Below are 13987 nucleotides of genomic sequence, written 5' to 3' on the forward strand. Positions count from 1 at the left end.
ATTGTCAATGCTACACACAATATATTTTTTTCTATTTTGGATTAAAAGGCCCATGGACATTATCAAGTCTTTGAACCACCTGCAAGAAGGAGTTTGGTTCTGGTTCTTGAGGAAATACGTTACATATTCCTGAAATAACTTGCATACAAGAGACTACGTCTAATACTGGGCTTCGGAAAAAAGAAGTTTGCAGGAGTAGGCCATAGACTACTGAAGTCACTAAACTAGTGGAAGATAAGTCTTACTACAAGTAGTCATATAGCCCCTAGCTTAGATATGGATCAAGGGCTAAACTGGGCAACTTTGGGACCATCAAAAAGGAAATGGAGGCTTCTCTGTCCAGCTTTTCAGGACATTTCTTGATATTGTGGGCCTTTCTGTTGTGGTTAAGGCCCACCAAAAGATCCTTCTATCCTCTGGACTGGACCAGCCCAACCCCAGCCTTAACGAGAGGAGTACTCCAATCACAACCCAAAGTAGTCATACTCAAGCTTGAGTCCACAGATGTTGTTTGGAGACCACACACATTTTCTTACTGAAGAGGAGCAACGAAAAGAACACCTGGATCATTCATATAGTTCTATCCAAAAACTTCAAGAACGGTTTACACAAGGAATGGGCAAAGAATGCGGATTTCACAAGCAGGTAAAACATTTTAAAGGCCAAACAAAAAATGCTGTAGACCTTAAAAAGTAGTGCCAAAAATATTAAGCTGTTTCCTATCCAGCATTGGTGTTCTGAAACCCTGTTAGCAGTTCTGAAGAGCCCGGTCTAGAATGGAGTATGGGTGTCCCATTCCTTGTCTAAGGGTCTGCCAGAAATGGCCAAGTGCCCTGTAGAGACGTGTTCTTGGATTCTAGAACTCCAATGTCAGGGTGGTCGCAGTTCCCATCAATCAGTAGGCTGTCCCCTATCCTGTGGCTAAGGGAGAACATAACATTTTGAGAAAAAAAACTTTAATAAATGACTCAAAGTTAGGCACAAGTTGTGACCACATGGCACCTTGGATTTCTCCACCCTGGGGCTAAAAGTGCCCAAAAGGTATATGACATTTTCAAAAAGAAAATGTTTGGCTGTAAAAACGATGTTTTCAAACTTTTTGTTAATAAATTTAGGAGATATTGCAATACAAGACGTCCCTTACTCATCTGCATGGCAATCACAAAGCTCGGGCCTTTAACAGAAAATTCTATAGTTAATAAAAAGCTGTTCTGCAAACAGAATGGCCACCACCACTGTACCAAGTGGACAAAAATAATGAAGACGGAAATTCTAAGGGAAAGTGAAGTTCCAAAAAAACTCATAGAAAAATTAAACAAGTATGTAATACTATAAATCAGAATAGTGTTAATCTATGGTCCTAATTAAAGGGAGTCTGTCAGCACAAAGCGACTGTTCAAACCAAGCACAGGCGCTCAGACAACCATTTCAGCGCACTTTCCCACCAACTTGATTTTCATCCTTCTCCCCTCACCCGCTTTCCTTGAGTGAGAGCTTTGATCTTCGATTAGCCATAGAAGGGCAGAGATAGATGAAAAACAAGTAGGTAGAAAAGTGAACTGAAACGTTCGGCCATGCCTGTGCTTGGTTTGAACAGTCATTTTGTGCTGACAGACTCCACATTATTACATGGGTCTGACAACCTGTTTACAGACCAGAACGAACAGCATCATAGACAATATATTGGCCTGATAGTTCAGGCTGGGATGTTCTTCCGCGTTGTGACAGTGAATCTGGTCATTAAGGGGACCGGTCAACTCCCTTGACAAAGACTTGAATTCCTTAAGAAAAAAAATCCAGGAAAGTCTTTAATAAAACAATGCATTGTGCCATTCCTCGGTTATTCCTCCTGCAAATATATATGAATACATTGAGAACTGGGTGTTACCAAATGGAGGCGGGTCTCACCTTGTCCAATCAGTGCAGAATGTGTCAGAATATGTAGAGACACACCCACTTCGACAAAGAGATGCACCCGGTAATCAATTTACTGACAAATTTCAAAGAGGAATAACGGAGGAACAGCACAATGCAGAGTTACCATAAAATGTTCCCCAGAACTGCTTTTTCATGGAGAATATAAGTATTTACTAAAACAGACGTTTCAGGAGGACCGATATGATTCCTTTAAGGCCAGAGTCAATTTTTTTTTTCAGAGAGAATATACCGTATATACTCGTGTATAAGCCGACCCCCCTAATTTTGCCACAAAAAACTGGGAAAACTTATTGACTCGTGTATAAGCCGAGGGTGGAATCCATAGACTATGCCCCCATATGCTGCTCCATAGAATATGCCCCCATATGCTGCTCCATAGACTATGCCCCCATATGCTGCTCCATAGAATATGCCCCCATATGCTTCACCACAGTTTATACCCCCCATATGCTGCTCCATAGACTATGCCTCCATATGCTGCTCCATAGAATATGCCCCCATATGCTTCACCACAGTTTATACCCCCCATATGCTGCTCCATAGACTATGCCCCCATATGCTGCTCCATAGACTATGCCCCCATATGCTGCTCCATAGACTATGTTCCCATATGCTGCTCCATAGACTATGCCTCCATATGCTGCTCCATAGACTATGCCCCCATATGCTACCCCATAGACTATGCCCCCATATGCTGCTCCATACACTATGCCCCCATATGCTGCTCCATACACTATGCCCCCATATGCTGCTCCATACACTATGCCTCCATATGCTGCTCCATAGACTATGCCCCCATATGCTGCTCCATAGACTATGCCCCCATATGCTGCTCCATAGACTATGCCCCCATATGCAGCTCCATAGAATATGCCCCCATATGCTGCCCCATAGACTGTGCCCCCATATGCTGCTCCATAGACTATGCCCCCATATGCTGCAAAAAAAAAAAAAAAAAAAGCCATACTCCCCTCTCCTGGGTCCATCGCCGCTGTCTGCCGCTTCTTGTGTCAGTGACTATTCAGCCAGCAGAGGGGCGTCGCGCACTAATCACGTCACCACGCCCCCCTGCTGGCTAAACGTCACTGACACAGGATGCAGCAGAGACAGCGGTGAGCAGCGATGGACCGGGGGACACGTGAATATCGCTATACTCACCCATCCTGCCGCGGTCTCTGCAGCCTCGCTTCTCCACTGTCTCCCTTCCTGTCTTCAGCGGTCACATGGTACCGCTCATTACACTCATGAATATGTGCATATTCATGAATGTAATGAGCGGTACCACGTGACCGCTGAAGACAGGAAGGGACACAGTGGAGAAGCGAGGCTGCAGAGACCGCGGCAGGACAGGTAAGTATGATCTCTGACACCCCCGCTCCCCCGCCGACCCCCAGGTATTTGACCCGTGTATAAGCCGAGGGGGGGGACTTTCAGCCCCAAAAAAATGGGCTGAAAATCTCAGCTTATACACAAGTATATACGGTAAGTATTTTCCAAAACAGACATCTCAGGAGGATGGATAGGATTCCCTTTAACGCCAGAGTCACTGTCAGAAGCTTTTTATTTCAGGGAAAACATACGATAAGCATTTTCTAAAACAGACCTGCCAGAAGAAAAGATCATTTCTCTTTAAAAGCACACCCACAACCAAAAGCACAAGTTCTAAACCAACCCAAAACGCACAATTCTAAAATCCTAAAATAAATTTTTCCAAAAGAATTTCAAAATGAAATAAAAAGTTCAGAACTTCAGATTGCCCAAGCGGGAAAAAAATAAATAAAAGCACTACAAAAAAACACCAGAAAATCAAAAATTAAATCATTATTACTTTGCACGAAGCTGCGGTCACCGTATGAATGATTTTATACAGCTATGGGCAAATCCTGCAGTAAGAAAGGAGGCTTTGTAAGGGGGGACTGCAGGCAACTATCCAATTTATTTTAGCTCACTTTTCTTTTTACTTTTTTTTTTTTTAACAAGGTGATACATAGGGCTCGATGCCATGCTCATAAAAAAAAAAAAAAAACGGTACTGGAAAAGGGGTGGATTTCATACAAACTAGGGGAGTTTATATTAAAAAAAAAGTACATAACCAAATAGCAATGGAAAATAAAATTATATATATATATATATATATATATATATATATATATATATATATATATATATATATACACATACACACACACATACACACACTAGCTGAAGAGCCCGGACATAGTAACTAACTATGGTTAGTTATAGCAAATTAGAATTATCCTCCATCCCATAGTCCCGTGCCCATATACCCATCATACACATCCTCCATCCCATAGTCCCGTGCCCATATACCCATCATACATATTCTCCATCCCATAGTCCCGTGCCCATATACCCATCATACATATCCTCCATCCCATAGACGAGTGCCCATATACCCATCATACATATCCTCCATCCCATAGTCCCGTGCCCATATACCCATCATACATATCCTCCATCCCATAGTCGAGAGCCCATATACCCATCATACATATCCTCCATCCCATAGGCCCGTGCCCATATACCCATCATACATATCCTCCATCCCATAGTCGAGTGCCCATATACCCATCACACATCCTCCATCCCATAGGCCCGTGCCCATATACCCATCATACATATTCTCCATCCCATAGTCCTGTGCCCATATACCCATCACACATATCCTCCATCCCATAGTCCCGTGCCCATATACCCATCACACATCCTCCATCCCATAGTCCCGTGCCCATATACCCATCACACATCCTCCATCCCATAGTCCAGTGCCCATATACCCATCATACATATCCTCCATCCCATAGTCCCGTGCCCATATACCCATCACACATCCTCCATCCCATAGTCCCGTGCCCATATACCCATCACACATCCTCCATCCCATAGTCCCGTGCCCATATACCCATCATACATCCTCCATCCCATAGTCCCGTGCCCATATACCCATCATACATATCCACCATCTCATAGTCCCGTGCCCATATACCCATCATACATATCCTCCATCCCATAGTCCCGTGCCCATATACCCATCATACATATCCTCCATCCCATAGTCCCGTGCCCATATACCCATCATACATATCCTCCATCCCATAGTCCCGTGCCCATATACCCATCACACATCCTCCATCCCATAGTCCCATGCCTATATACCCATCATACATATCCTCCATCCCATAGTCCCGTGCCCATATACCCACACATCCTCCATCCCATAGTCGAGTGCCCATATACCCATCACACATCCTCCATCTCATAGTCCCGTGCCCATATACCCATCACACATCCTCCATCCCACAGTCCTGTGCCCATATACCCATCACACATCCTCCATCCCATAGTCCAGTGCCCATATATCCATCATACATATCCTCCATCCCATAGTCCCGTGCCCATATACCCATCACACATATCCTCCATCCCATAGTCGAGTGCCCATATACCCATCATACATATTCTCCATCCCATAGTCGAGTGCCCATATACCCATCATACATATCCTCCATCCCATAGTCCCATGCCCATATACCCATCACACATCCTCCATCCCATAGTCCCATGCTCATATACCCATCACACATCCGCCATCCCATAGTCCCGTGCCCATATACCCGTCATACATATCCTCCATTCCATAGTCGAGTGCCCATATACCCATCACACATCCTCCATCCCATAGTCCAGTGCCCATATACCCGTCATACATATCCTCCATCCCATAGTCCTGTGCCCATATACCCATCACACATCCTCCATCCCATAGTCCAGTGCCCATATATCCATCATACATATCCTCCATCCCATAGTCCCGTGCCCATATACCCATCACACATATCCTCCATCCCATAGTCGAGTGCCCATATACCCATCATACATATCCTCCATCCCATAGTCGAGTGCCCATATACCCATCATACATATCCTCCATCCCATAGTCCCGTGCCCATATACCCATCATACATATCCTCCATCCCATAGTCGAGTGCCCATATACCCATCATACATATCCTCCATCCCATAGGCCCGTGCCCATATACCCATCATACATATCCTCCATCCCATAGTCGAGTGCCCATATACCCATCACACATCCTCCATCCCATAGGCCCGTGCCCATATACCCATCATACATATTCTCCATCCCATAGTCCTGTGCCCATATACCCATCACACATATCCTCCATCCCATAGTCCAGTGCCCATATACCCATCACACATCCTCCATCCCATAGTCCCGTGCCCATATACCCATCACACATCCTCCATCCCATAGTCCCGTGCCCATATACCCATCACACATCCTCCATCCCATAGTCCAGTGCCCATATACCCATCATACATATCCTCCATCCCATAGTCCCGTGCCCATATACCCATCACACATCCTCCATCCCATAGTCCCGTGCCCATATACCCATCACACATCCTCCATCCCATAGTCCCGTGCCCATATACCCATCATACATCCTCCATCCCATAGTCCCGTGCCCATATACCCATCATACATATCCACCATTTCATAGTCCCGTGCCCATATACCCATCATACATATCCTCCATCCCATAGTCCCGTGCCCATATACCCATCACACATCCTCCATCCCATAGTCCCATGCCTATATACCCATCATACATATCCTCCATCCCATAGTCCCGTGCCCATATACCCACACATCCTCCATCCCATAGTCGAGTGCCCATATACCCATCACACATCCTCCATCTCATAGTCCCGTGCCCATATACCCATCACACATCCTCCATCCCATAGTCCAGTGCCCATATATCCATCATACATATCCTCCATCCCATAGTCCCGTGCCCATATACCCACACATATCCTCCATCCCATAGTCGAGTGCCCATATACCCATCATACATATTCTCCATCCCATAGTCGAGTGCCCATATACCCATCATACATATCCTCCATCCCATAGTCCCATGCCCATATACCCATCACACATCCTCCATCCCATAGTCCCGTGCCCATATACCCGTCATACATATCCTCCATTCCATAGTCGAGTGCCCATATACCCATCACACATCCTCCATCCCATAGTCCAGTGCCCATATACCCGTCATACATATCCTCCATCCCATAGTCCTGTGCCCATATACCCATCACACATCCTCCATCCCATAGTCCAGTGCCCATATATCCATCATACATATCCTCCATCCCATAGTCCCGTGCCCATATACCCATCACACATATCCTCCATCCCATAGTCGAGTGCCCATATACCCGTCATACATATCCTCCATCCCATAGTCGAGTGCCCATATACCCATCATACATATCCTCCATTCCATAGTCGAGTGCCCATATACCCATCACACATCCTCCATCCCATAGTCCCGTGCCCATATACCCGTCATACATATCCTCCATCCCATAGTCAACCATTGTGACATCATAATGAGTGGCGGGGCTTGATAAACACACTTTTTCCCCATTATGTAGATAGGGGCAAAATTGTTTAGTGAATTGGAACGCGTGGGGTTAAAATTTCGCCTCACAACATAGCCTAGGACATTCTCGGGGTCCAGACGTGTGACTGTGCCAAATTTTGTGGCTGTAGCTGCGACGGTGCGGATGCCAATCCCGGACACACACACATACTTGAGCTTTATATATTATATATAAAACATTTTCTCCTTTTTCTTGGCAGCCGCACAGTGTCATTTATTCTTAGGCGGAAAGCCAGAATAAGTTTAACAATACCCAACCAGCCTCGCATCCCCCCCTTCCATCTGTAAGTGCGAACACATGTCCCAACCCAACATGCTCCTGAAAAAAAAAAAACGTGGTCTCCAGGCCGAACATGGATGAAACTAGAGAGCTCCGCTGCTGACTTTAGTGAGCTCTTAATGTAAACCGCTTCCAGTCTCCCACCCTTCCTTTATGTCGATCCCCGGCTTCTGCTTTATATTAAACCTCCAAACGTTCCCACCCCCAGGGGCATGAGTTACTATTTAAAGTAATTTTTTTTTTTTTTTTTGCTTTTATGGGAAAGGGGGGGAGGGTCTAAATTAAAAAAAAAAAAAAAAAGTTTGTGCCCCTTTCAGGCTGTCCAAAAACAGAGGATTCTATAACATATACATATACATATATATACATAACACAATATTCTCAGCAATGAAGAAAAACGCAAGATCACGGGCGTTTAACCCGGAAAAACAGCTTGGGGAAAGGCAGAGTTTGCAAAGCACTTATTAATGGCTGCCAGTGCAAAATCAGCTCGGCCATAGGAAGAGCACACGGCCGACGGAACCAGCTGTTGTTTTCGTGGCCGTCCTGAGGCCTAGAAGAAAAATAAAAAAATCTTAAAAAAATCCTACAAGCCACCCTAGATCTTCCCTCACTTCTTAAAGCTTTTTTATTCCCCATTGCCTACAAGAGGTTGCTATTAATATACATGGGAGCTGCGGACTGTCATTTTCATGATGTCACGTCTCACCCAGCATAACCCCTCTGTCGAATAAAATAAAAAAAATTAAAAAAAAATCAGCTGCTGCTTGCATATGCCTGCATGGAAATCCCCCCCCCTCTCCTGGTGGCACAAGGTGGACGAAGAGTGCTATGACAAGACCTCGAAGAGGAGCATCGAAGCCTCCCAGCACAACAGGGGTTAAGCAGCGAGGAGATCGTCAATCCCTCGGAGTCTAGGTCGCTTAACTGGTTAACCGTTCCCAAGGCAATAGATTTTTTTTTTTTTTTTCCTTTTAATAGAAATCCTTCTGCTTCCTCCCACATCTCGACAAGCGCAGCGTGAAAAATTACAAATTCTCCTCTCCCGGCCCAAACGTGATGTCAAACGCTGATCGAAAAAAATTAGATAAAATTAAATATAAATTTAAAAAAATAAATAAAAAAAAATGATAAATATAAATTTAAAAAAATCTATAAATAAAAAAATGTAAATATATAAAAAAAAATATATAAATAAAAACATTTTTAAAAAAAACTACAAGCATTAGGGAAACTCTGGACGAAGCGCTTCAGGACGTGCCAAAGGACAACATTTCGCTCTTTGGCGCGCCTTAAGTTTGCTATGATGATTGTTTTGTTTTTTTCCCGGGAGGTGGGTGACCAATTGCCCAAAACAAATAAATAAATAAAGCGACTGGGGATAAAAAGGAGCTTTTTTTTTTTCTTTTTTACACAATTAAATTCGACAGGCGCAGATAGAAACGATACAGAAGGCAAGACGGCGTTGATAGAAGAAGGGGGGGGGAAATAAAATCTAGGAACGAAGAAAGGAAAGCAAGGGTTAAAGAAATAAAGAAAGGGGTTATTTTTTTTTTTTTTTAGAGGGGTAGTCCATATACTCTACGTTCAGGCTGTCTTGGTAGTAAGGTGTACCTGTGCAGCACGCTTGCCTTCCCCCCCGGCTGCTGCTGCTTCCCCCTTGGCCGCTTCCATGCATATGACCACACAGCCTCAGCACACGGAACACATAAAGAGCTATTCACTCGCACATGCCCCCTTCCCCCCCCCAGGACGCCCACTTTCCCACTCCGATTGGCCAACGACACTCCCTACGTCACTTTTTTTTTCTTTTTTTACTTTTCAAAAAACTTTATCATTCCCAACACAGTAGCAAGAACACATCACCCAGCTGAGCTGCAGTTCAGGATGTGCATGCACAGTACTCCGCATTTACACGCGTGATCCCCGGTCCGCAGCGAGCGCCGCCACAGGGGGCAAACGGGACGCAAGGAACTGTCGGATCGCCCACGCATTGCGTCGCTTCAAGTTATTTTATTTTTTTTTATTTTACAGAAATTGCTTTTAATCCAGCATTTAATCGTCCAGAACGACTATTTTTTCGAAAGTCCTAAGAACAGGGGGTGAAAAAAAGGGGGCCTGAGAATTTTGGGTCATTTAGGGAAATACGTTTTTGTTTTGAGCGACTTTTTTCTTTTAATTATGCCATATAGTGTCGTGAGAAAAAAAAAATTCCAGGTGAAAAAGAAAAATTGTCATTTTAGGGTATGTTCACACACGACTGTTTTGTAAGCGTTAGATGATTCAATAATCACTATTTTTCTCTCGCGTGTGTGAAACTGAAGACACTTCTTTCCACCCTACAAGTTATTACGACCATTCTGGTGATTGTTTTGTCACTGCTTTCCCCACCATTTTTTTTTTTTTAATATATGTATACAGAAGAAGTAAAAGCTCGAGGCCGACACATGTGCGCTATACGCTTCGCCCAAACTTTCTCACGGTCTCCTAGTCGAATATCCCCTGGAGACGTGAAAGAAAATAGCGCGTCTGTCTATAAATATATCAACAGGACAGTATTAAAGCGCCACATGGTGGGAAGAGGAGAAGAAGGGAGCGCCCGGCCAGACGGCTTCATAGGCAACGTGTGAGGCAGCCATAAGGAGGCCATGAGAGGTCTACTAGGAGGGAAGAGATCAAAAAATCCACAATGTGGAGGCAGCAGATATGGAGACATACTCAGACCTGCAACACCGAGACATCAACACCGATGTATGGCATAAGCATGCTGGTGATAGGACAGATACATAGAAAACGAGAGCGGGAAAGAGAGAAAAGGAGAAACTGGAAAAAGAAGGATAGAAAAAAAAAGAAAGAAAAGGAGAAAGGAAAAAAAAAGAAAGAAAAGGAGAAAGGAAAAAAAAAGGGAGAAAGGGAGAAAAGGGAGGAAAGAAAAAGGAGGAAGGAAGGAAAGGAGAGGGGGAGACGGGAGAGGGGAAGGGTGAGACGGGGAGAGGGGAAGGGTGAGACGGGGAGAGGGGAAGGGTGAGACGGGGAGAGGGGAAGGGTGAGACGGGGAGAGGGGAAGGGTGAGACGGGAAGAGGGGAAGGGTGAGACGGGAAGGGTGAGACGGGAAGAGGGGAAGGGTGAGACGGGAAGAGGGGAAGGGTGAGACGGGAAGAGGGGAAGGGTGAGACGGGAAGAGGGGAAGGGTGAGACGGGAAGAGGGGAAGGGTGAGACGGGAAGAGGGGAAGGGTGAGACGGGAAGAGGGGAAGGGTGAGACGGGAAGAGGGGAAGGGTGAGACGGGAAGAGGGGAAGGGTGAGACGGGAAGAGGGGAAGGGTGAGACGGGAAGAGGGGAAGGGTGAGACGGGAAGAGGGGAAGGGTGAGACGGGAAGAGGGGAAGGGTGAGACGGGAAGAGGGGAAGGGTGAGACGGGAGAGGGGAAGGGGGAGACGGGAGAGGGGAAGGGGGAGACGGGAGAGGGGAAGGGGGAGACGGGAGAGGGGAAGGGGGAGACGGGAGAGGGGAAGGGGGAGACGGGAGAGGGGAAGGGGGAGACGGGAGAGGGGAAGGGGGAGACGGGAGAGGGGAAGGGGGAGACTGGAGAGGGGAAGGGGGAGAGGGGAAGGGGGAGAGGGGAAGGGGGAGAGGGGAAGGGGGAGAAAGCAGAAAGGCAACTTTTTGGTTTCTTTTGACACCTATGGTCAATCTTAGAGGAGAGAGATGTGAGCTGCAGGTAGAGAGATAAATATTGGTTGCTATACAAGCAGTAGATAAAGGAACATGTACACGGAGATATTGGTGATAGACAGGAGAGATACATCTAGAATATCGCCCTTAATTTTGCAATGCACCAACTAACAGGAACCAGATAAAAGTCATTACACGCTTCCTAGAGACGTCTGACACGGTCCAGCTGTATGAAGAATAGATTGAGTGGTTCAGGTCAATTCAATAATACAATAACCAAACTTGTAAGGCAAATTTTGGCAACAATTATCCCAGATTATCAAAATCTATGCAGACCATCTGTAATTACGAGCGGCTGGGATTACAGTGGCCATGCCCCATCCATGTGCTCACTGTCCTGCCCGCTGCTGTGAGATTATAATTATGGAGCCGGGCACAAACCACCAGGCCGAGAGAGGACAAAAATAAAGGCCGGGGAGCACGATAACACCCCCCCAAATATGTGCGGCCGTGTTACTATGATGCAGCGTGCTGAGGGTTAAGCATAGGTGTGTGGTGACCCCTGCCATGATTCCTGTGGGCCCAGGAGAAGAGTTTATGAAAGCAGCTGCTCAGGAGTTGGGTTACACAGAGTAATTCAAGCCCTGGTGCTTAATACTCAGGAAGTCACTGTGCAATCCACTGACCGGGCAGGAGGAGGCATGAATGGAGGGCCGAGCGGCCGCAGGAGGGGGCGTGCAAAAATCTGCCACAAACCGATGGAAACACATGTGAAATCACACATCTATGGGGCAAGGATGAGTCTACAGCGCACAGGCCGGAGCAGCGGGCATGGAATACATCAGAAGAGAAAGCTAGACGATAGATAAGTGATATTAAGAGTTTTTCCCAAAAAAATTGCAGAGCAGCGGTCAGGTCAGTACATCACTGCCTGGCCAGAACCCTGCGAAACCTCCTACCCACTGCGTCATTTTGGCGCAATGTGTCACACCGGGGCCTACTAATCCAATGAAGCTCCGGGGACTCCAGCCAGAAGTTGGCGTTTCTCAGTCTTCTAGTCCTACAGCAGTGGGCCACCAACCTCGCCCCCGGACCACCGGCCTGCAAATCACTGCTCAACACACAAGAAATGGAGGATGGACAGAGAGCTAAGAGATAGATGCAGAAAAGGATAAATATCACACAGACAATATATACATAAATAGGGGAGATGGATTGAGGGTACATGCATGAGATAAGCACACGGATACCCCACAAATCTATATGAACATACATCCCATACACATCCCGATGCAATGGATTATACATGATGCAATACACAACAGGGTCTGACACCTCTGTGTACATACAATATCCAGTAATATGCACCAGTATATATGAAAGAGAGTGATAAACATTTTAATTCAATTTATCAAATAACATATATATATATATTTATGTTGGAACAGTAGGAAGGAAAACATCTGCAAGCAGAGTGCACCCACATATAGAGAGCAGACACAGGTATAGGGGGCACATAGATAGATGACACATATAGGGTGCATATAGATATAGAGAGCAGACACAGATGAAGAACGCACACGATATAGGGTGCACACACAGATAGAGGGTGCATATAGACAGAGCAGACACGGATATAGGGTGAATATAGATATAGAGAGCAGACACAGATGAAGAATGCACACGGACATAGGGTGCACATAGACGGCGCACACACACATGAAGTGTGCACAGAGACAGAGGGTGCATATAGATAGAGAGTATACACAGCTATAGGGAGCACATAGACAGAGGGTGCATATAGATAGAGAGTATACACAGCTATAGGGAGCACATAGACAGAGGGTGCATATAGATATAGAGGACACACAGATGAAGCGTGCACATAGGGAGCACACACAGATAGAGGGTGCATATAGATATAGAGAGGACACACAGATGAAGCGCGTACATAGGTATAAAGTATACACAGCTATAGGGAGCACACAGCTATAGGGTGCATATAGATATAGAGAGGACACACAGATGAAGCGCGTACATAGGTATAAAGTATACACAGCTGTTGAGTGCACATAGGTGCAGAGTACTGATACAACGATGCATAGAGCCCATAGATGCACAGGTGGCTGCAGCTGTATACAGAGGCTCGTCCAGCTGACAGCAGCAGCTTATGGCCTGAGGTTACTTTGCCATCCTCTGTTATTATTGAGCACCCGGCTGCACTGTGCCGCTGCGGCCGCTAGAGGTCGCCACAGAGCCCCGTGTATGACCAGCGCCGCTGACATGAGGTCTCCACAACAATGGGCGCCGCCGGCACCGGGTCCTCACAGCGCACAGGGAGCAGCTACAGAACCTTCCGGAACTTATACAGGGACAACAAGAAGGAAACGGACTAAGAAAGCAGCACACCAAGCAGCCAGCCCAGCGAGCGCCCATCCCCTGCTGTCTACACACCTCCGCTTTCACTGCTGTCTGGGAACTTCTGAGCTGCAGGCTCACCCGGCGGGGGGCTATAAAACTTCAGACGATACCATACTGAGCTAGGGGAGGACGACCGAAGGAAAAGGGAAAATAATTAGGCTTAAGTAGGCA

The 13987-nt window shown here is 46.1% G+C and overlaps 1 protein-coding gene across 3 annotated transcripts in view; it reads right to left on the reverse strand.

Annotated features, from left to right (window-relative positions):
* The window catches only part of FAM53A (family with sequence similarity 53 member A), a 77896-nt gene extending 63935 nt beyond the window's left edge, over positions 1-13961 (reverse strand). The window contains exon 1 of one of the 3 annotated variants that reach the window (XM_073574421.1): positions 13850-13961. The gene's annotated coding sequence lies outside the window, so the exon portion shown is untranslated. Of the gene's footprint in view, positions 1-9333; positions 9434-13433; positions 13458-13849 lie in introns of those variants that run through there. The other 2 variants (XM_073574423.1, XM_073574422.1) reach the window with 2 other exon arrangements.
* Between the last annotated feature and the right edge of the window lie 26 nt (positions 13962-13987).

This window comes from Dendrobates tinctorius, unplaced genomic scaffold (assembly GCF_039654945.1).
Source record: "Dendrobates tinctorius isolate UK_male_01 unplaced genomic scaffold, ASM3965494v1 ptg000039l, whole genome shotgun sequence".
In the NCBI taxonomy this organism is placed as follows: domain Eukaryota; kingdom Metazoa; phylum Chordata; class Amphibia; order Anura; family Dendrobatidae; genus Dendrobates; species Dendrobates tinctorius.